General features: G+C 32.5%; 2 pseudogenes; one reads left to right on the top strand and one right to left on the bottom strand.

Annotated features, from left to right (window-relative positions):
- The first annotated feature begins 1775 nt into the window (after positions 1 to 1775).
- Positions 1776 to 3038, top strand: LOC125852442 (UDP-glycosyltransferase 75C1-like; annotated as a pseudogene).
- An 8-nt stretch (positions 3039 to 3046) lies between these two features.
- LOC125852438 (UDP-glycosyltransferase 75C1-like) lies at positions 3047 to 4084 on the bottom strand (annotated as a pseudogene).
- Positions 4085 to 7973: the final 3889 nt, after the last annotated feature.

Here is a 7973-nt window from a genome sequence, read left to right on the forward strand (position 1 = left end):
ACCCTCATCCTGACTGATTACAAGTGGAAGACTAACTTAAGCATACAAAGCTTAAAAACTGAATAAAAATTCATGAAACTCAATTACAAAGCTTTAACTCAAATGAAAAACTATGAATAATATAATATATTCAACTCCCCCCAAAATGGGCAACTTAAGTCTCTAAAACATTTAACAAAATAAATGAACAGACTTCTGAAACTCTACTATCTATCTATGAAGCCTCTAACTGACAAAGATAGAAGTCGGGACAAGACCCACTACATCCTGACAAAATTGAAAAGTAAATGAAATCCTCCGGAAGCAAGGAGGCTCACCATAGCTAACTCGAACTCCATGTGGTATCAACAAAGTTGTTGTTGATGATCCTGAATACATGTAACTGCATCATGAAAGGATGCAGGCCAAATAACTCAATACGTGAAATGTACGAACATGTAAGGGGAATTCTAAAGCATAGCATAAGCTTGAACTTGATAAAAAGAGAACATACTTACCTCTTCTCAAACATATTTCAACATCAGAGCAGACAAAAATACTATTTTTGAGTACTTTCATCCTAAATTATAATTTCATGTATTTGGAACAAGAAAAAGAATCAACCTGATATATGAGGGTTCAAGAAATTATGAAATTTTTTAAAACTTTTGAATGTTTAGTGAAACATCAATATGACTCATATCTTGAATGTTTTGTTACCTTAGGTTGCATAGGAAAAATGAGCAGTTGACATTTCCTTGTTTGATTATTTCAAATTAATGAACCCTTGAAGGCAATAAAAAAAAATTACACTCCTTATTGAAAAAATATGTTGAATTTTTTTTCATCATGTGCTTACTTTTTTATATTCTAATTTTAAATTACGTTATCATGTTTCTAATTATTTTTTGAAAAATAATAATTCACAGTCGAATATGTACATATGTCATGCTTTTGGATCTTTAATTTGTTAGCACATGATATATCTAATGATAAAACATACTACTTACTATTATTATATTTTATTGTTTCTTAGTTTAAAGTACTATATACTCATGCCTTTCTTTCGTCATTTTTTATTGATTGATAAAGATGACTAATAAAAAATTCTAGTTGCTATCATTTTTTCCTTCTATTTTTTAGACTAAAGTATTCATGTATTTCTTGTACTTTTTACTGAATAATAATGATAATTCTCGAAACAACAAACATGTCATGCTTTTGTATTTCTAATTTGTTAGCACACGTTATATCTGATAATAAAGCATACTACTTGCTATCATTATGCTTTTTTAGACTAAAATACTCATGCATTTCTCGCGTTTTTTTAATGAATAATAATGATGATTCTTGGAAAAATAAAAATATCATGCTTTTGTATCTCTAAATTGTGAGCAAATGTTATATCTGATAATAAAATATACTAATTGCTATCATTCTTTTATTTTTGTTACTTAATCTAAAGTATTCATGCATTTTTTGTTTTATTTTTTGCTGAATAATAAAGCTTATTTTTGGAACAACAATAAATCCAGATACTTCTGGACTTCTAGAAAGTTTGATTAAAATATCTTTTGATATTTTTTTATTCAATAAATATTCATATAAATCTAAAAACTTAATTATTAAGGTAAATATTTAAATAATATGATAAATTTTCTATATTTGTTTTTACATCTAGAACCATCTATTTACTAGTATAAATATGTGTGACCTTAATCAGTCGTAATCAAGCCAGTTCAAAAACACTTTATTCATTAATAAAGTTCTTCTGCCTAAAATCTTCATTCTCCTTCATGGATACTTCTCTTTTCACCAACCAAAACATGAAAAATTTGAAGAATGAAAAGTCTCGTGTTCTTATAGCACTATTTCCAGGCCAAGGCCAAATTAATCCATGTCTTCAATTTTCCAAACAATTAATCAATTTAGGCATAGGAGTCACTTTAACCACGAGCCTATCGACTTTCAGTAAAATAAAAAAACTTTCAAATGTTGAAGGATTAATCTTTGCTCCTTTCTCTGATGGCTATGATGGCAAATTCCAGTTAAGTTCAATTGATGATTTTCATATGTTCTATTCTTCTGTAAAGTCCCGTGGGTCAAAATTCATTTTCAATTTGATCCAATCAAATGCAAAAAATGGTACCCCTTTTTCACATGTCATATATACTATTAACATGGAATGGGTTGGTTTAGTAGCCAAAAAAATTAATATCCCATCTACATTATTCTGGATCCAACCTACCACAGTTTTTTATGTTTACTATTATAAATTCACGAACTATTCTGATTATTTCAAAAACTATGATGCTAAGGACAGAATAATAGAGTTACCAGGATTGCCCCCACTTAGTCCAATTGATTTTCCTTCTTTTGTGTTTGATGACGTGGAGAGTTCCAATTGGGCAATTAAGTCTATTAAAAGACAAATTGAAATGTTGAGTAGTGAAAAAAATCCAAGAGTTCTTGTGAACACTTTTGATGCTTTGAAAATTTTAAAGCATGTGACTATGGCTGGAATTGGGACTTCAATTCCTTCAATATTTCTTGATGATAATACTTTTTCAGCTGATATGATTGAGATTAGTTCGAAGAATTATATGGATTGGTTGAACTCAATGGACAAGGGATCAGTTATCTACATAGCATTTGATAGTTACTCCGAAATATCAAGTCAATTGACGGAAGAGATTGCTCACGAATTGCTGAAATGTGGGAGGCCATTTTTGTGGGTGATTAGGGAAGGAAAAGACGGGTATAAGATGGAGGACAAGTTGAGTTGCAAAGACAAACTTGAAAAGCAAGGGAAGATAGTGAGTTGGTGCTAGCAAGTGGATGCTCTAAAACACCCTTATGTTGGCTGTTTTTTGACTCACTGTGAATGGAATTCAACTTTAGAGAGTATAACATCTAAGGTACCTATCGAGGCATGTCCACTTTGGAACGATCAAGTCTGTAATGCAAAACTCATTCAATGTATTTGGAGGAATGGTGTTAGAGTTAATGTCAGTGAAAAAGATGCCGTGGAAAGAGTTGAATTCAGTAAATGTATTACAATTACGATTTTTCCTTGTTTTTCTAATTCCTCTTTACAAGTCAATTTTTCCTCAGGATACCCCCCTTCTTTTTCTTCCCTAATCACCCACAAAAATGGTCTTCCACATTTTATCAATCCTTGACCTATTTCCTCCATCAATTGATTTGATATCTCAGAGTAACTACCAAATGCTTTGTAAATAACAGATTCTTTAGTCATTGTATCCAACCAATTCATATAATTTTCCGAACTCCATCTTAAATCAGCTCCAAATGACTCATATAAAGGATCATTTCCATCAAGAAAAGCTGAAGGAATTGAAGGACCAATTCCAACCATAGTTAAATTCTTCAATGCCCTCAAAGCATTAAATTCCAAATCATCAAAAGTGTTCACGAGTACTCTTGGATTTTCTTCACTATTCAACAACTCAATTTGGTCTATGATAGACTTAACTCCCCAACCATACTTAGAATTCACATCGGTGAACACGAACGAGGGAAAATCACGAGGACTTAGTCGAGGTAATCCTAGAAGATCTACAACTTGATCTTGAGAACAATTCTTGAAACAATCAACATAGTCACTGAAGCAATAATAATAAATGTCCAAGACCGTGGCGGGTTGGATCCAAAAAAATGTAGACGGGACATTAATGCCCCTAGCCACTATACCAATCCATGCCATAAGGGTTGTGTAAATGACACGTTTGAAAGGGCGGCCCTCAACCGCCCTGGATTCTATGATTTGAGTCACGAATTCAGAACCATGACTCAATAGGGAAGAATAAAATGACTCGAACTCATAGATATAGCGATCCTTTATATTTTCCATCATAGCCATCAAAAAAAAGAGTAAAGCTTAATCCTTCAATATTTTGAAGTTGGAAATATGATTAAAAGTTGTTAGGCTAGTGGAAAAAGTGACTTTTATTCCTAAATTAACTAATTTTTTGGCAAATTGAAGAGATGGATTAATATGACCTTGACCTGGAAATGTTACAAGAAGAACATGACACTCATTCTTCAAGTTTTCCATAATTCTTTTGTGTAAGATAGAATTTTATTAATTAATCTATGGTAGAACGTAAGGTTTTAACTAATGAGAGCTTATATCAGAGAAAATTATTGAAATGTGACCATTGATGACGTTTGTGGTGACAAAATGCATTATATAATTAAAATTAATTCATCGATTATTTCAAAGAAATGTAGCCAATAATTCATATAGGATAAGAATTCTTGTAGAATTAAACAACAAGAAGTTACCAAGAAATATGTTAAAAACATTTTATATCCTTTTAGACAATGATAGCCATGAAAAAGTTGTATAGATTATGCTCAATGTTTCGAATTTAAAATTTAAAAAAATAGCAAAAGAGGGAGAGGGGAAGTACCCACTACCAATTAATATTTAGACACGAATAGTGAAAGATAATACTATATTCTGTATAATTTTACAAATGCGTTTAAAAGGGGTAGATTATTGTATACAATCATTATTCCTATCTATAAAACTATTAAACTAGGAGAACATTTAAAAATAATAACAAACTTCTTCCTAAAAGTAGCTTAACAAAAATACGAGGAAAATTGGCAAATTTGCACCAAAAACCCATGTGACTTCATCTCATAATTGGGCTTATATATAGTGCTGTGATTTTCAGCCCTTGTTGGTTGAGAATTCAACACACTTTGGACTGAAATTTCGGCCCTAACTTTTGGCTCTTGGATTAAAATTTGGATCATGATATATATATATATATATAAGCCCATATATTTTGGGCTAATTACATCTTATCTCAAAAGTTTTTTCAATTACAAAAATCTCGAATTTTTCATTGCTCTCGGATACATTCCTTGGTTGTTCGATACCTTACAAATGATAGGGATGTAACCGTGCTAACAAATGACAAAAGTCACACATTGCAGCAAGGATTTCACAATTGCTATCTTGAATTAGACTCAAAAATGGTGGTTGATATGGTAAGGAATGGACAAGCCTCCAACTTGAAAATCAAATTAAGGTGTTGTAGAAGACATCATACAAGCTGTTGCTAAGATGAATTGTGAAGTAAATCACTGTTACAGGGAAGCTAATCAAGTTGCAGATGCATTAACTAAACATGTTGTTATTTCTAATGAAGCTCATATGTTTCACGATTGGAGGGATATCCCTAAGCTAGCAGTGGGCTCATATCAATTAGACAAATTGTAAATGCCTAGTATTAGAATTAGATATGACAAATCAAATATTTTCGTAAGCTGAGGCCTTTTTTGTTGGCTGCCAAAAGGCCTTTTTGTACGTGGGTTTGCCCATATGCACTCTTTTGATGGAATAAATAACTCCCAGTTGGTTTGGGTGTAATTGAAAAAAAAAAAAAAAAAGAGATGGGTGGACTCTTTATAAGACTTGGACAATCCTCCTCCCTTTGAGCTAGCTTTTGAGGTGTGAGTTAGGCCTAAGACCTAATTTAACTTGGTATCAGAGCAGAGACCTTATATAGTAATATAAAAATATATATCACTATACTAGATATTTTCCAAGGGAATGAGTATACAGATTCGATAAAGTTTTTTAAAGACATGATTACCATGATACTTGTTGAACGTGTCAATATATGATCAGGATAATCGTGTTGATGCCTACATCCATTTCAAAGTGATTGCTTTAAGTAGGGTGTTTCTTTCTATTAATATTTGTACCAATTACCTGAAAGGGTGTTGTGTACATAAATAACCCTATTTATTGATAATTTTGTTTTAGATACATATATTAAATATAAGATAGTTGCATATTAGGAAAATTATGAGGTGTACTGCTATTTGTGGAAAGTTGTAGGCTTTTTATTGAATTGTTTCACTCATTTTGAACACGCCTATGCCTCTATTATTGGTTGATCTGATTTGACATTAGAGTCAATAATATACGTATTCATAAGTCATGCCATTCAATAATATACTCATTCATGAATCATGCCATTCAATAATATATTCATTCATTAGTCGTTTCATTCAATAATGGGGAAAGAAGCGTGTTATTTTGCCTCGAAAAGTCAGTTGCATACTTAAACTATTATGATAGTTTGTTATACATCTTTACTACAACTGACGTGGCAAGAAAATAAAAACAAGTGTGTCAGATAAAAATTAAAGTTTAAAAAAATTAAAAAATCAAAATCCTCCTTTCACCCACCCTCACGTTTCTTCTTCTTCACACCTCATCCATTTTCCTCTTCTTGTTCATTCTTTATTTTTCAACACAATTCTTTATTTTTCATCACAAACCTCAAAGTGTGAGATAACGTGTAACATCTCGCAATTTGAAATAGCTAGGAAGAAGCTAAGAATTGGAAATAGTCATTTTTGGAAAGAACTGAAAATCTGAAAATTTGTTTAGGTTAGGAAAAATGAGTTTTTGGTCAACTTCAAATGGCCATAACTCCTAGCTTAGGATGAGTTAGGTGTACTTCCAGATATGGTTGGAAATCTCTTGGAATGATCTTTCCAACGCCGCTGAGTTTGCGCGATTCCGAGTCCGTATGAGTAAGTTATGCCCTTTGGAAGTTGGGCTGTTGGATTAAGGAAAGTCCAAATCCAGAATTTTGAAGGATAGTTTGGTCGTTTCCTTACCCTTTTATTTTAATTCATTTTTGGTAATTACTTAGGGGTCTAAACTGAACTTAGTCAGTTTATGCTTTTGGAAAAAGAGTTAGAGTTTTGAGAGAAGAGAAAAGAAGAGGAGAAAGGAGAAGAACGTTCAAGATTCGTCAAGATAGTCGAGTTTGGCTTGTGGATTTCGTCGGTGGTGATCCCTGAAAGGTATGTGAGATCACATAGCATTGGGTTAATTCGCCCATGCGCCAATCATGATTTATTTCAGAGAATTTAAGTTCTTGAAAGCTTAGAAATTGTGTTCTTGAATGGGTTTGTTGAAGTTTCATTAGATTCTTGTTTCGTTGAATTCGTTGAGGAGTTTTTTGATCTTAATCCGTGATTTTAGGTTCGATTTTGAGTAGAATCTGATGTACTTTGAACATTTAATCGATTCTAAGTGTTGGGTAAAAGAACCCACAAAGTTTAGAGGGTTTAAAGCTGAAAAACGAAAAAGAAATTTCGTCGGTCGAAATTTGGCACTACCTCCGCGTCACGGAGCTACCTCCCAAATTTGGGAAAATTCGTTTCGCATCGCGGAGCGGTCACAGACCGTTCTGCCTCAAAAGTCATTTTCGAAACCAAAAATTAAATATGTCTCTGCGTCGCGAACCCACCCTTAAATATTGATTTTCAGTCTTTTCTCATGTTTAGCTATCTAAATCATTCCTAAACATCATGAGATCTTTCCAATCACAAATCACAATCCTTGAATCCATAATTCAATTCAAGGACCAGTTAAGAGTCAAGTCAAGAGCAGTTAAGATCAAAGTCATAAGAAGTCAAGTGTCAAGTTAAGAGAAGTTCATAAAGTTTTCCAAAAGCTTTTGCAAACGTTTCAACTTTGTTTTAAGACTTAAGTTTTGAGTTCAGTAAAGAGTAAAGTTGAAGTTCATTTCTTCAAAAGTATATGGGGACTAAGCATTCCCAAAGAGATTTAAAATGTTTTCACATTTAAATAAGAATGGAAACTGAGATTTCCAAAGAGTTTTCGGGCTAGTTTTTAGAAAAGAGTAATCACTTTCTAAATGAAGCAAGAGGGGAAACTTTGATTTCCAAGATAGCCTTTGAGCTAAGTTTTTGAGCACTAATCTCAAATCACATAAAGAAGTATGTTTTTAAAACATAAAGAGCTAGTATATTTTGGGAGTAGTATTGAGCACCGATATGGGGAGAGTTCAAACAACTCACAGCCCCCATAAACCATGTAGCCATCATGGAGAGAAAAGGGTCATACTTTTTAGATGAATCCTTTTCGCATAGATTAGTGGATCCACTTAGTAGTTCAGGTCCTATTCCTT

Source organism: Solanum stenotomum, unplaced genomic scaffold, assembly GCF_019186545.1.
Source record: "Solanum stenotomum isolate F172 unplaced genomic scaffold, ASM1918654v1 scaffold35358, whole genome shotgun sequence".
NCBI lineage: Eukaryota > Viridiplantae > Streptophyta > Magnoliopsida > Solanales > Solanaceae > Solanum > Solanum stenotomum.